Source organism: Thermobia domestica, chromosome 3, assembly GCF_964235325.1.
Source record: "Thermobia domestica chromosome 3, izTheDome1.hap1.1, whole genome shotgun sequence".
NCBI classification, from domain to species: domain Eukaryota; kingdom Metazoa; phylum Arthropoda; class Insecta; order Zygentoma; family Lepismatidae; genus Thermobia; species Thermobia domestica.
The window spans coordinates 81,288,567-81,305,875 of NC_137456.1; the positions used below are offsets into that span (position 1 = coordinate 81,288,567).

Consider the following 17,309-nt stretch of genomic DNA (forward strand, 5'->3'; position numbering starts at 1 on the left):
TTCCAATATGAGATACATATATAGATCTTATCGATAATTGATAAATCTTTTTGCATTAACAAAATGGTATGTATGAGAGTAAACACTCATGCATAGTTTTCGAGAAATGGAGAAAAACATTTTGTTTTTGGTAAACAAAGTTGACGCTATACGAGGACAATTCATTTACGAGGTGAAAGTGATAGTGAGATATGACACCAAGACGACAGCTACCATTAACTCTTAAATTTTAATTTCTGTTTTCTTAAAATACTTATTGTCCAAAGATATGTATTAGTCGATATGTCACATCGAGCCTAACAAAATAGCATGCTTAAGGGTAAAAATCTCATGCGTAGTTTTCGAGAAGAAAACAGGAATATGTGTGTCACCGTTAAGAGAAGAAAATCAACAATAAATGCGATTGCTACACATACGATTTATAAATAATTTCTTCCAGCAAAAAAAAAAAAAAAAAAAAAAAAAAAAGCTGTCTGTCATTATTGGCAACGAACTACATACTTTTTAAGGCACCAAACGTTCGATTTTCTCTAAAACTACGCATGAAAAATTTCCAACTAGCATTTTTTTTTTAAAGATCAATGTGGTCTATCGAATGGATCACCGCACAGAATTTTTTTATTGGGAGGAGTCCAAGTTTTAGGGAACTCCAATACTACCAGCCACTACGTCTATATGGTATTGAACGGGTATTATTCTCCACCCGAAAAGACGATAAGTAATTGGAAAATACTTCCATTTATGTTTTCAAAAAATAAATAAATAAATAAATAAAAAATAAAAAATAAAAAAATAAAAAAAGATAGAACTAGGGATAGATTGTTTTTATAAGCGAAAGAGTACAAATGAAGTGTGTGATCAAATTTTCATGCTACATTAATATTTTTATGTTAAACAATTATAGTTTTATTGAGAAAGTGTAGAAAGTGTATGTTGATTTAAAATGTTTCAGGGGAGATAGCTGGACCCGATGGATCCACCGTAGGTGCGCTTGTGATCGACTGACACATGTCTTATCTTTGGGCAATATTATGGGCAAACCAAGGTTAAAGTTTAGGTCTTAACAGGCCCGAAACCAGCCACAGTGGTTTAGGGGTGCCGAGTCATCAAAAATTCTCTTACAGATATCTAAATTATGATTTTTGTATTAATAATAGCATTTTAAATTGAGGTCTGGAGGGGCCACGACAAATTTATAGGGGCCAGGCCCCCCTAGCCCACCTCTGGTTGAGGGCGTGGGTCTTAAGAGTCTTCATCCCTTCGAAATTAAAATACCGCTAATTTTACAGTAATTATCTGATATCTTCAAATAGATAAAAGATAATTGAAATATGGAACAAGAGCGCCCTAGACAATATTATTTTGCGTGAGGTACCGTTATCACAAGTCACCTAGTGGCTTTCCGTTTTCAGCCGTTTAGAAACGCGAAAATAAATGCCGGTTGTCAAAATGGCTCGAAATCGAAAGCAGATAAGTGAATCGTGATAACGGTTTCTCATGTAAAATAATATTGTCTAGGGCGCTCTTGTTCCACATCTCGATTATCTTTTATCTATTTGAAGATATCACATAATTACTGTAAAATTAGCGGTATTTTAATTTCGCCGGGATGAAGACTCTTAATATAATACTTTTAGTATTATACTATAATATTTTAATATAATACGACTTAATAATCTCATTAACCATACTTTATATTGCCATCGTGGGGGAGCACGGTGGCTTAGTGGTAGAACTCTTACCTCTGGTGCGTGGGGTCCTATGTTCGATCCCGGCCAAGTAAATTTGTAGCGGACAACATCGCGTCTGTGGGTTTTCTCGGGGTACTCCCGTTTCGTTTCACTTTCTCATTCCTCCAATTCTTTCTTCATTATTCATTTACTAATAATCATCGCTTTCCTTAGCGTAAAGGGCATATTTGTGGGATGTTAAACTGAAGAGATTTCATTTAATTTTATTTTTGTATTGTCATTGTGCTACTATTGTAAGGCAGAGTTTAATGAGGATATATATATATTTCAGTATCAGTGTCACCTCACTAAATGATATGGCTCTTGTACAGCATCGATTTTATTTTGTTTAGGTTTACAAATAAATTCATTTTCCTTCATTTTCTCGAAAGCTAACGTATGAGCTTTCACATTCACGCATATATATATATATGTATACAGAGGGTTGATTATTTCGTGTGTCAATTTCATTTTTCACTGTGCAAAAGTAGTATGAGGTAAAGCCGTGCAATTTGGGGTAACTTTAGACGAAGAACATAAGTTTAGTTTCGTCATAGAAGCATGTCACTTGTACTAAAGATTGAAGAGATATAAGGTCAAAGGTCAAATTTCGATTTCTTCCTTATGGGACTGCAATGGTAAATTCTGAAAGAGCCTGAAAAAACGTAAATCGAAGTGATAACAAAGAAAAAGCCGTATGGTATGATTCTATGTCCGACCAAATATGCGTCAATCAAGTGTCAAGATCAGAGGTCACGGTCAGGTCAAGGTCACAGGTTATCTTGAGAACCCTTTGAATTCAGTGAAAACAGCGCAATGTCCGTACCTCATCAGGTCACAGGTCATTGTATGCAAGTTGCAAGGGCTGCATGGGTAACGTTGACTGGGTAAAACGGAAGGACAGAAAGCCCATTTAAAATTTGGTCGCAACTGTGTATTGTCACAGGAACTGGAAGAAAAATTAAAACTAAGAATAATTCGTTTACAGATAGTTGGATTTGGGTGAACCAGAAAAGGTGTTTGTGAGTCCGTGTATAGAATATGTTAAGAGAACGTTATACCTCATCCATTTCGTAGTCGTAGAGCCGCAAAAGACTTGTGATATCCATTCGTGGCAAGACAATAGAATATCGTTAGCAGAAAGGAGGAAAATTTCAGCTATGATAGACTCATGCGGTTCAACAGAACTATAGTGAACCAATTTTATACGCTACTGAAAAATATACTTGATGCTATAAACTTACGTGACAATCTTGAACTTATTTACAATGAAGATGAAACTAGTTTACAAATAAGTACAACAACAGCTAAAAATTCTGACACATAAAGTGAGCATGCGAGTACATAATGCCACACATGTCGAAAAATGTGAAACTGTGAGTGTTATTGCTTGCACCAATGCAACAGGTTCATACTGGATCCCTTCAATGGTGTTATACAAGGGAAAATATGAAACAAAAAAGAGTATAGTGATTATCTTCCTCCACGTAACACCTTTGCAACGACACCTAAATGCTATGTTACAAAGGAAGAATTCCGTACATGTCTGGAGCATTTAAACAGAAACAGGATCCCTGGCCGAGCACTGTTTATTGTAAATGGTCACCTCAGTCACCTTGTTATTACCATTTTAAATGCTGCTGAGAGCATAGATATCCAACTGCTGCGCTTGCATGCACATTGCACCCACGACTTCAACCGGTCGATAAGAGCTTCTTCAAACCGTTGAAAGTGTACTGCTCTGAAGCAATTGACAGTTATCGATGAACACATCCCGGAAGAATACTTGGGAAGCTACAGTTTCCAAAACTGTTTTCACAAGCATGGTTCCATTTAGCAACACCTCAGAACACAATTTCAGGCTTCAACGCTACAGGCATCTGTCATTTTAATCTCAATGTCATTTTAATCCCAAGTGATGTCTCAGAGCAAGAGCAACCTCCACCAACACCCCCAAGCACACTAGCAATCTTCATCTCTTCTTCAAAACCACCGAGTGACCACTCCATCCACGAGCTTCTGCCTACACCTAAAATAACTAGGATCAAATCTCATCCTAGGGGGAGCTCTTTCTACCAGAGAAGTATTGGTAACACCAGACCTGTTTGCAACAGCTGGCCCTTTCACTTCTTACGGTATGAAGAATCAAGCATTCTCAAAAAAGAAGAAAGATGGAGGCATGTTTCGTGGAAACTGTGGAGGATAATACTATGATTCCAGGGATACTAAAACATGGATTTAGTGTATTGAATGCAAGATTTGGTTACACGAGTCATGTGATTCTGGCAGCATTGTTAAATGTGGCTTGTGGACATGGAGTGACGCTGGTTGTGCATTCTTGTCTGACTCCGACGAGTAGTGCTCTATGTGACTGCAGATGTCATGTTAAGGGGTTTGCAATCATCACAAGAGTACCCGGTTAACGACATGTACTATGACTATAGGTTTGTGTACTAGCAAGGCAAGTGACACATTGCCAAGAACATTGATTAGTTGTGTTCAAAATGTATTTCGTTACGATTCTAACACCTTTCCGTTGTTGTAAAGGAAGTGGCGTTATTTGCCGAGACGTCTGGTAATAGCGCCATCTCATACTCACTTAGATTCTCAGTGCATGTGGTCAACATTGTGTATATAGAATCTCTGCTTTCTCATTGTTTTATAGCAGAGGGTTCATTCCGTCTTCCAAGTAATTTGCACGATTGTAGATATAAAAACAGTTGAATACCAGAACAATATGTTGAATTGGTGGTGTTATTTGCCGCAGTTAGCCTATATATATTATACATTATACAGGGTGTTAATGAACTATACCGACAAACTGTAAGAGGTGATTCCTCACATCCAAATTAAGAGAAAAAGTTCATATGGACCAAGGGGTAAAGTGCATAGTTTCAGAGCTAGGGCTGTCCAAAATCGCGAAAAAGCTACATTTCAACAGGCCCTATTTCGAATTCGAGAAACTATAGATGATGATAGTTATCAGTGTAAAGGGAGTCATACATACGCATTCCAAAAATGCATATTTCATCAATGTTTAATAGGTGTATAAAGTATTCTCTGCAGGATGTAATTCTCAGACATGTCGTCAACCGAATTTTCAGGTGTGCTCTAAGTTTATGCTTGGTCCAAAGTAGACAAACGATAAGCTCCGATAGTAGTGAACACGGAATCCTTTGGCGGGATGTCGGAACTGTTAAGGACATCAGCAGCATGGTTCCTTGTATTCGGGAAAAGGCGTGCTGCGATATTTTCTTTCGCGCTTATAAGTGCAAAGAAACGTGAAATATACTGCGACGAATTACATTCCAGCACACGTTATTCCGAACACAAGAAACAGTAGAGCTGCCATTTCTTAAAACTTCCGACTTACCTCCGAAGCATTGGGTGTCCATTGTTGTCAAGTATTACATTTTGACTATTTGGATCCAGCTTGTAATCAGGGTATATCTGAAAACACTGTTGAGAGCATATCTGAGAATAACACCCTGTAGAGAATACCCTGTACACCCATTGGACATTGATGAAATATGCATTTTTAGATTGAGTATGCGTGGTTTCCCTTACGCTGATAAGGACCACCATCCACAGTTTCTCGAATTCAAAATAGGGCCTGTTAAAATTTAGCTTTTTCGCGATTTTGGACAGCCCTAGCTCTGAAACTATGCACTTTTCCCCATACGTTCATATGAACTTTTCCTCTTATTTTGGTGTGAGGAATCACCTCTTACAGTTTGTCGGTATAGTTCATTAACACCCTGCATATACAGCATATATTAATCAGTTCACTTCACTCAGTATATGTATCGTCTCCGGAATATAATTTCCTTTTTATCGTCAAATGCTTAATTTTGTAGAATTTCGCAATATCAGAAGATGAGGTTATGAAGGACACGAGTATTTCAGTTGAATTTGAACCGTTGTTTCCATTTTTATCTGACTGTGAGCAGTTACCGGTATACCCTCAGCAGGTTTGAACCGAATAAATAAATAAATAAATATTTTATTTATTATTCACGTTTATGCCATTTATGCTAGAAGGGACGGATGATTAATGAAAGTGAATGAAATAATGAAATGTGGGATGACAGGGAGAATCGAGAGAAAACCTATGGACACCATGTTATCCACTGTTAATATATCGTGAAAATGTGACTGTAACAATGTTAGTATATGAAAATTGCATATGTAATTTGTAATTGCGCCACAATTATTCTTAATTTATATTCACAACTAAGTATCTCAACGATCATAAGAGTACTTTTCCTTTGCTCTTAGGCTAGAGCAGCTGTACAAACCAAAAATTAAATGATATGAAATCTTTCAGTCTTACGTCCCACGGTTATGCCGATTAGGCTAAAGGAGACGGTGATTATGAGAAATGAATCAAATAGTGGAATGAAGAAAGTGGGCAGAAACGGGAGAACCCCGAGAAAACCCACGGGCACGGTGTTTGTCTACCACAAAGTCCACACGGTGCGAGTTGGGATCGAATCAGGGACCCCAAGCACCAGAGGTGAACGCTCTACCACTGAGCCACCACGCCCTCCTTGTACAAACCAAACATAAACACAGTATTTTCTCAAGAGATATTTATTAGCCATACTGTCTACTTTCATATTCCACAATAAGAGTTTCTGATTCTAATCTTGTTGCAACTAATCCTATTAATATAATGAGAGAAAGAGATTCCACTACATGAGAGAACAATGAAAGAGATTCCTTGAAACCTAATCCATCTTGATTCAGTTCAATACAGCATGACTTGTTTGCACAGAATCTAACCTAGCAACACATATTCAATATATAGGCATGTGTCATTATTCCCTAACATTATATGTCCTTAGCCTCGTAGCCTCATTCCCAACATCCACCACAAACTCTCATAGCCTGGAATCCAAGCAGGGATGCCACGCAACAGACGTGAGCGCTCTACCACTCCTCTTTTTTTTTTTTTAAAACCTAACCAGAACTGTTTCCCACTTAATAGTATCTAAACCCATCTTGATTTCAAGTTACCCACAATTCGATCTGACAGAGATAGGACAGAGAAACATCGAAGATAGTTAAAAAACAGATTTTTTCACAAGCGATTTTGGTGACTTGTTTCAACTCAAGTTATACACTATAATGTACAGGTTTTATTTCTTAAAGATTTTTTTTTACAAAAAAGAAAAATGTACACCGGTTTTATTACTACAAAAATATAGGGAAACGCTATCGTGTTTTAATTTCACCGTTGAGTTGTATCATACCGTATTTTAAGGAATTTTTCACGCATAGACAAATAGATAAGGAAAATTGGTTTAACTACCACCACGACATATTGCCTGCAAGAAAGCTAGTTGGTTCATGCTTGGCATTAGGCTTCCTACGCTTCCACTTGAAACGCATGCTTTCATTTAATCTGCCTTTTGTTGTACTTGCAAGCAATGCGCTTTAGACCCTTCACAGAGAGGCATAGCATCACTGGCCGTTCATTATCTATTGATTTGACTTGACTTGACTTGTAAAATGCTTGCGTCAAGCTTGAATGGAACATTGAATGCAAGGTTGCCCCCATGTAACTTCGTTACTGGAATCAAGCTTGCGACATGCGTGCACGTTTCTCAATCAAGCTAGATGCAAGCTTGGCGGACTTGCAATTCAAGCTTACAGCAAGCGGTATGGAAGTTGTCTCTGCTACTGGAGTAACAGTTTCAACACACTAATTGTGTCTTCATCAAACTTTCCATTTCTCTGGGAGTGGAGAGGAGAAAAGGAATGGAAAGTCTGATGAAGACACAATTAGTGTGTTGAAACTGTTACGTGTTCGTGATTGTGTGTTTTTTCTATATTATTATCACAATAGCCTCGATCGGTGTGCTGTTGTGGTAGTTTAACAATATAAAAACAAGGCAAGCTAGAGTAGGTATGAGATTGATTTGTAATTACGTTTTTCGAGACAGAGTTTAAAATGGGGTCTGAACTACTATACCACGTTCGATGTATCTCCATCGGGAATTGTACCCAAGAGCTTGTGCAAAGTCACTAGACTAGCAAGGATTGCATAAAAAGGGTCAAATGCTTCCGTTTAAAGAAAACTTAAGAACTGTGTTTTATATTATTCATCAAGCGCAAAGGTGAGACCCCGGCATGGAACTCTAGTCACTCTCTCGGAAGTCAGATAGTGTGGTGAGGGCTCCTCCTGCATGATGGTCTCTATCACTCACCAATTGCAACGGATTCGTTTCGCTCGAAGTTCCAAGCTCACGTTAATAGTACGTCCTTCATAACTTTAGTGTACAATGTTCTTACTGTCACTTTTTCTTTCCGCATATTTTTTATCAGGTCTCTCACAATACATTTCTTTCCCAACCAATCATCTAACCAGTTTATTATACTTTTAAAAATATTGATTACCTGTAACATTAGTTCTCTATCACCCACTCTTTCAATAATTCTGCTCTTTTAGCGTTCTGTTCAGATTAAATCATTTATTTTTCAAACACACACAACTTTTGTAATGTGTTTTATTGACTTTTCTATTGGGAGTACTAGCAACACTGCATCTGAGCGCTCTATCTTTTCGTAAAGGTTTTTGCGGGTGATTCAGTTGACTTTGAGCGTTCGAAGTTATCGCGCGGACGGCGAGAAGCTTGCCATTTGCTTGTGTCACGACATCGCATCGGATCGTTTTCTTCAAATCGCACGGTGAGTGCCCTAAAACAAACCAGATAACAAATGTCATATAGCTAGAGAAGTGTTGATAGAATGTGTGTCCTTCTTAAATTTTTTAAAAGTAAATTGTCTCCAATTGAAGATGTTATTGAAAATTATTTTCAAATACTAAACACATTTATTTTACACATTTAAAAAGTAAATATAACTTTAATATTCTAAAACAGAAATCAGTTAAACGCTATAAAAGTTCCCATTGTGGTTTGCTTTCATCACTTTTATCTATCATCTTATACTGTCTCATTACCGTTTAAGTAATATCTTTGCCGAGATAGTACTGAGTTTTTTTAAAAAAATATTTTTCGTTCCTATTTATCTACTACTGCATTTAAACTTCACAGATCTATTGTTAGATTGAAAAAAAAAAGAATCAGCATAATATCCTATGTTAGCCGAAGATAGAGTGTAATTCTCTACTGACTGCGATTGCAAAATATTTTAGTGACAATTTATCAAATTCAACAAATACATAAATTAATATAAAAAGAACAGTCAATACCACTATCAATATAAAAAAAAAAGTTTGTTAAAATTGCACTGTAGTATAAAATCTACCACTGCATAGAGGAAAACGTATTTTTAAAACTCGAATTTATATTTTATTTGTTTTGGTTACTAGAAATACCATCGGTATAACGAAGGAAATTTATGTAGTATAAAACAGCAGGCTATGCGCGAGAAAAAAGTATTTTTTTTAATAAAGGAACTTTGGGTTATTTGCAATGATGATATCTCAATAACTATATCGTGATAAAGTTTATCTGTGTTATTTTCTTATAGGTCTAGTTGATTTTAAAAATAGTGGCAAAAGAGAAAGAAAACCGCGCTCTTACTTCGGTGTTCCTTGTTATATAAATTTGAGACTGTAGTATCTTGTTCAGAGTTTTCATTATTTTAGTTCGTATTTAAAATACATTGCACTAGCATCAACACACATTTCTCGATTGAAACCATAGTCATTCGAGAGGCAACAACAGCGTATAATGAGATCTGCTGCAGAGTCGCGAATTCAATTCCGGTCGTTGCATTTGAATGTGGTGGTTGACCAGTACCATCTGTGGACGTTTTCTTGGGGGTGCTCCAACTTGCTGCAAATTCTCATTTCGTCATTTAACTTATTTAATCATTGTTAATTTGCGTTTTCCCATTCATATTCATTAATATATTTAGTGTAGAAGCTTTAACATTAAAATAATACGGTATTTCATTTTCTCAATTTTAAAACACCATCAAGAATCAAGAAGAAATGTATACCGACCGTTTTACCATCGCTAAGTAAAAGTGTATTACTGACCGTTTTACCATCGCCTCTTCTTAGAAAACTATGCAAAAATGACTTTTGTACGTCTACAACTTACTGTATATTATAATCAGTATACAGCAAAGGTGTGTGTGTGTGTAGGATTGAGTACGCATCATTTTATATTCATGAAGTTACTGTTCAGCTGCAGATGTAAATTAAAAAAAAAAAAGTCTTTGTAACGATGTTCTCTGAACGTCCACATCACTTTACTTGACTGATACCTACTTATCAATTCCTCTCCTATGAGATGGTTGATCACGTATAGGACTGCCATGGGGCACAGTGGCACAGTGGTAGAGCGCTTACGTTTGGTGTGTGGGGTCCCTGGTTTAATCCCCGGCTAAATAAGTTTGTGGTGGAGAACATCGTGTCCGTAAGTTTTCTCAGGGATACTCCCGTGTCCTCCCACTTTCTCATTCCACCAATTCTTTCATCATCATTAACTTCTCTTAATCATTGTTTGCCTTAACCATGGGACGTTAAACTAAAATATTTCATTTCATTTATCATTTTACGTATAGAACTGGCGTAAGGGCCGGGAATCCACCCACAGCACGACTTTACTATGGTTTTACTGCAATTTAACTTACGAAGGGGACATATTATTGGTAGTGAATATTACATATCACATTTCTCTTTAATATGAAAAATTAAATCTTTTAAATATATGACGACTTGATCACAGTAGACCAGTGATTGCCAATCTCTTTTTACCTGCGTACCCCTAAAGATACTGTTTTATCCAAGTGTGTACCCTCACATTTAAACGATTAGTTCGAATTATAGATAATTATATCAAACATAAATTATAAAATTTATTACTTATCAATTGAATAACCTAGTTTTACCACAAAGAAAAAGAATTGTACTTTAAAGCTCATAAACAATATGGATTCTTGGAAATAGATGACAATACAAAAATTATCTTTTGAACAAATGGTTGTCATTATCATTCACGAAATATATCTATATCTATCTACCTATACAATCGTAATGCATATATATGCACAGATTGTTACAAAAATGTGTCACGATATTTTTGGAACAGATACCTTACATCAAAATAATGAAAAAAAGAAAAAAAAAGGAACTGTGCTCAAAAGTGTCGGAGTTACAGGTCACCGAAAACGTGAGACAAATGAACTTTGAAACACTGAGAAAAAAATGTAGGTGGCGTACTTAAAAAGATAGGTTACATGCGTAATTCCTGTAGTTTTTGGACTTAACGTACAGCAGACGTATAACTGAAAACTCATGTTTTATAATACTTTCTGTATAAGTGTTCCATCTATACGTACTTTCCGTATGAAACAATGTAGGCGGTCAGGATCTCACATACAAATGGACGTATATAACATATAGCTGACGAAGGTAACATAAGTATATGCACATGATACACGGAAAACTTTTAGATGTCAGACATCCTGCAACGGTATGATGTAACATCTAAGGGCAGTGTCTATATAGCATACGGATAACGTATGCTCCGTACTGATTTCTATAGTAAGCAAGAGGATACCGTATATTTGTACAATATACCGCTGTCCGGAGAACGGATTTTTCTCTGTGAAGTTCGTAGCTCCACTACTATGGAACCTATCGTAATCGGGTCAAAACTTCACTGAGGAACTGATGTGTGAATTATGCAATTATCCATGTTTATGAATTCTCCAGTACTTGCACATCAATTTTTTTTAGAGGTAGGTGGAGAGTGATCAAGTACTCCCAAACAGCCTCTCTAAAAATGATTGTGCAAGTACTGGAGGTTCTGAAAGATGGATATTTGGATAGTTCACATATTAGTTCCTCAGTGACGTCTTCAACTGACTACGATCGGTCCTATAGTAGCGGAACTATGGACCTTTAAAGTTCATTTTTTTAACTACGAAACTATGCACTTCCGACCACAGGTCCATATGGACTTTTTTCTTCTTTTGATGTAAGGAATCTATTCACAAAATATTTTAACAAATTTTTATAACACCCTGTACAGCATATACAATAGCATATATATATATATATATATATATATATATATATATATATATATATATATATATATATATATATATATATATATATATATATATATATATATATATATATATATATATATATATATATGTGTGTGTGTGTGTGTGTGTGTATTACGATTATTTTAGTGTAGGTAGTTTAGTTTGTGTTGTTTGAACATGTTTTTAATAAACTTACTATATCTAAATCTGTTGAGAAAAGAATTGAAGTTATTTGTTTAAGATTTGAGCCGCTTTCCAGCACCGAGGCTATATGAGACATGGACTTAACAGTTTAAGGTAGAATCCGAACCACCGTAATGCATTCAATATTCTCCCACCGGCAATCGAAACTAGGGCCTTTGCACCAAAAGCACAGGCTCGCTAGCCACTAGATTAGCAGGGAGTGCTTGAGAAAAATAATTGAACGAACAAGGCTGGCAAAAAGGAAAAGAAAATTGCGCTCCAAATATCTCTTACTTCAGTGCTTCCTCGTTTTCAAGATTCCAAAGTATGCTATGTATACGTGCAGGAAATCTTATAGAAGGGCGATGTCTGTTTGTCTGTCTGTTCGTCTGTGAATAGACATCAGAACAAAAATGATAAGAGATACTAAGAAGCAGATTTTTGGAAACGATTCAACGTTCGAAGAATAGAATTCCTCCTCATGCGTTAAACCCTAAATGCAAACCGAAAATAGCAGAAATTAACCATTAGCAGTTTCAACGTTGATCGCCAAAGAATAAAAACGGTAATAGATTACGAAAAGCGTTTTTTTGGAATCGAGTTATTGTCTCAATGGAAGATATAATCTTAAACATTATCTCTATACTAAAACCGGAAGTTGTATGAATTTTGCCCTACTTCCGGTTTCAATATTGTCCTCCGTAGAGCAAATATTATAAGAGATAGCAAGAAATTGCTTTTCCATGTGGATTTAACTTCCCAAGGACAAATTTCATATCAAACTTGATCCCTCCAAGCAAATTGGAAGTGGTGGAAATTTACAATTTTCGTTTTCAACACTGATTGTCATAGTTAGAAAACGATAATAATTAGCGAAAACCGTTTATTTTAAGTATGGGATTAAATATTGCAAAAATACTTTTTGTTTCTGACTTTATTTCCCTATTACAAACAGAGTTAGTAGAAATTGCTGCTATTTCATATTTCAATATTGATATCCACAGAGCAAGAACCAGGCCCGTAGCCAGCCCGAAAATGTAGGGGGGGCCGGTGGAAGTTAGGGGGGGGGCGATCCAAAAATATTAGTTCATCCCATATTATAGTTCATTTGCAAACCTACCGTGAAAATTTTAGAGGGGGCCAGTAAAAATTTAGGGGGGCGGCCCCCTAGACCCCCCTGGATACGGGCCTGGCAAGAACTGTAATATATAGTGAGTAAAATCACCTGCCAACGGCACATTTTTTATGTGCTGGCCATCCCGCCTAATGCTCAACTGTAGTCGACGAATCTACTCCGATTACATTTACAGAGGACTGTCCGGTGAAAATGTGGCCACCGTGTGCTGAATAGGTTTCTGTAGTTGCCTCACGAAGTTTCTCAAAATACACTATATGCTTCAGATGAACCCACAGAGAGAAACCAAGGAATATGATTTTAGGTGATCTAAAGTATTCCACGAAATACGACGAATACACTTCCTTGGGAATTGTGCATTGAGCCCTTGGCACTATAGTGAGGAGAGGCCCCATCGTGTTGAAAATAAAACGGATAGTTGCCGTCTGGGTTCAGAAGAAAAGGAAAAATATGCTCATCCGGTACTTAAGGTACTGTTGTGTCGATGAAAAAGAACTAACGATGTGGGTGTTTCATCTGTCACACCACACCATTACAGAATCTTTACAGGACTATATTCCTTGCCCGGATCAACGTTGTTCGGATTACTGTCACATTAGTACCGACAATTATGCTGATAGACCACCTTATTCAAACAGAAATTAGCTTCGTCACAGAAGAGATGCCACGTGCAAATGAAGGATCCAGTTCGTGCTTATTCGTAGTTCACACTAGAAATTCTACGCGTCGATCTGGGGAGTCCTCATATAGTTTATATTGCATATGTAGCTTATATGGATGCCAGCGATTGGTATGCAATGGAGGACTGACTGATACCACTTTCCAGCGAAAGATAATAAGTACTAGGCTTGGGACTTCGAAAGCTGTGCTCGAACCGTCGTTGCCATGGTGGCAGTCTTTAATCGCCCACTACGTATTCTATCTTCCACAGTGCCAGGTTTTCGGAATTTGGCGATCACGCACGTGGCCGTGTTGCACGATACTGGATGTTTGTCTGGGTGCTGTCTTTTGTAATCCTCTGCGATGTCTTTAAAACTACTCTTCCCTGATATTAGGATGATTCCTACCTTCGTTTCTTTGACAGAAGCATTTTAGATCACCTGCAACAATAAGGGATTCTGTCAGTACCACTGAGACTTTTCATATTTTTAGTGTTCATAACGTGCATACAATGCAAAATATGACAGGAACAACTACACTTATAGATTCCTGAACTCACACAAGTGTTTCTTGATATGCGACATGCTCCCATTTCTATTTGAAATTTCGAACATACATCTAAGATGGCGAATTTCCAAGTGGTGACCATGGCCACCAAGACCATGGCAATTCGCGCACCCCCCTTCTACTCCCATTAACATATTGCACATTTTCCCTCTCGGGTTTCAAAATAAAAGGGTGCTCACAGAATTTGGCTCACCCTATGTGTAACTCGTATACTCTTTGGTTCTCGAATACAGTTCATTTTTATCTCCTTTACGAGTTTCTACTCCTCTTTTCTAGACATTGCCAAATGTAATTACAAAGCCAGTATATTGTTGAACAAATACATCTACTTAATCTGCAATTTTCAACTTGAAGAAATTTTTTATCAGTTCTACGGTACGCCTTTGGCCATTCTGCAATTTTCAACTTGAAGGTAATTTTTTATCAGTTCTACGCCTTTGGCCATTACATGCGCTTCACGAGTCTATGAGTTTTAGTAGATGTAGAATAACATTTCGTCTCTTGTATATATTAACCAAAATATTCATCGTGTTTGTGTTCGAGCATTGAAATTATAACTATGCTTGAAGATAATTGCAAATACAAGTTCATAGAGGCTTGCACAATTGAGTTAAATGTTCAGTAGACGGTCGAGAGAGTTAATTGAAATGTTAACACTATAAACCAGAGTTTTGCATGTTTATCTCACTTCATCCACATGACATGTACAGATTGCTCTGATCATATCGTATTCAAAACAGATTTTCGGAAGAATGAAAATTAACGAAAAATGTGTACAAAGTACCTATGTTGTTTGCGTAATATTCCCTCGTGTTTTAATTTCAAAATATGCTAATCCCAAATGTTATACATGTAATGTAACAGTGAAAGGGATCACTTCATTTATAATTTTATTAAGTAAAAAAAAAAAAAAAAAAAAAAAAACCTTACAATCTAAATTATTCAACAGTTTTTTTTTTAAATCAAAGTTATGGTCAAATGAGGTAGTTTAGGTGGCCATTAATTAATTAATGTTTACATGATTTGAATTTTCATATTCAAGGGAAAAGCAGTATTTGGAATGGAAGTACTACAGCTCCTTCGTAATTTAAATTACAGTAAACTGTACCCTAATTTCACTCCGAGTTGTTTACTTGGTCTGCCTGCACATAATCATATGTAAAACCTATATTATAAAGTAATATTTTCGTTAGTGTTTTAGAAGTTAAAAAAAGAAAACAAACATACTTTCATAAGTTTGTATCTATATTTTACAGTGGTCATTTGGAAACGATTGTGATCTCATACTCTTATATCTAAACCTTGTTTAATTTCGTAAGCTTAAGAAATGCTAACGATATAATTAATGAAATTAACTTGGACCAGAATTCCAAGACATGATATTAGTAGAATCAACAAACAAACAAACAAATGATTTGGAATTACACATGAACAATATATCCATTATAACAATTAGTATAAGTTTCGTACTAATAACTATTGAAACATAGTTTACGTTTTACAGAATCTATAGTTTGGAGCTTATGCAAAAATTAATGCTCGTACGAGTAGTCTTGAGTTTGATTCCTGGTGGATGTTGTTTTAGAATCATGATGTTAAAACACAAAAGAAGCTGATACTCTCTGATAGCCGTGTACACCAACGAAGTTTAAACGAGCGTTCACTTAAACGCGTTCAAAATTAAACTTTCAAGTTTAAACGTGATTCTAGGACTTTTGTTGCACCATTGAAAATCGAAGTTCGGCACATCTCGTATAAGTATACTTCGGTCAATTTGTAAAATCGACTCTGATTGGTTGTCGTCTTTTGTCTGTAATCTTCGTTTAACAAAGTAATAAATGAAGAAGACATACTGCGTGCCGGTCTTTTCGACTTTCGAGATTGTGTGAGAGATCTGAGTAGTTTAATTTCAGTGATCGTAATTGTGATGGAAAAATTAATGAAACCACGAGCAAAAACAATTTCCGAACACGAGAAATGTATTGTAATTTCATTAGTGGAAAAATACAAAGACATTATTGAATGTAAACGGACTGATAATTGGGAATGTATCCACACCCAATTACATCACTGAAAGGTTAATAGCAGTATTACTAGGTTATTGGTAGTACTAGACTAGTAATAGTGGGGAATAAACAAGATTCATGTTGGCAAGGGTCTAGAACAATGACCTCATCTTCATTTAGCTACAATAATGGAAGAAAACAACGTGCCCTGTGTGGCTCTAACCCGTCTTCACTCGCTGTCGCTCGCTCGGTATCATTAAGTGAATTGAGTATTGAGATTTGATGAAGAAAGGAATCAAACTGGCTACTAACCTATATGTGGGAGTCTGTGTCGTTCAAATTCGGCCGTTCAAACTAAAACCAAGTTTATCCACCATTGATAAACTAGCTTGACCTTGACTTAACCTTGAACGTTGTTGGTGCAAAAGACATTTTCACCGAGCTTGGTTATGACCCTCGTTCAACAGTTGAACTTCGTTGGTGCACACGGCTATGACACGAATGAGTTGAACGTGTGTTCATCTTAACGGCGATAGCATTTCGTGGGCCTCAACACTAAGCAGCTTAGTAGCACGGAAGCAGTGGAATGCACACGTCGTATACTTACTTAATAGTTTTATAATTCCACGTATAATCAGCTTAACCCTTTCAGATTCTATATTTATTCCAATGGACATGTAGTTTATTGTGTTATCGTGTTATCGTCCTATTTTATGGATTGGGTAATTTATTTGGCAAACATTTGCCGCCTTATGCAGAATCGTTTAGACGTATGATTAGCGTCATACTAAATGCCTGACTACTGCAGGAAACATATGTTAGTCGATCTCTTTAATATGGCACTAATTACGCGACAAAACGACTCTGCATAAGGCCCTTGGTGTCTTCAATCGACACCAGATTGTATTATTAATAGGATAACTTGGCATCTAACGATTTCCTTTTTTAATCCTCTGAAGTAAAGGAAATGTTTTTAATGGTTGAAAGAAA

At 36.4% G+C, this 17,309-nt stretch overlaps 1 protein-coding gene across 1 annotated transcript in view; it reads left to right on the top strand.

Moving 5' to 3' along the window:
- Window positions 1-8,320: 8,320 nt before the first annotated feature.
- Window positions 8,321-17,309, top strand: part of LOC145680556 (FAD-dependent oxidoreductase domain-containing protein 2-like) — a 605,718-nt gene continuing 596,729 nt past the window's right edge. Inside the window, exon 1 of the mRNA XM_081751188.1 lies at window positions 8,321-8,423. The gene's annotated coding sequence lies outside the window, so the exon portion shown is untranslated. The remainder of the gene's footprint in view (window positions 8,424-17,309) is intronic.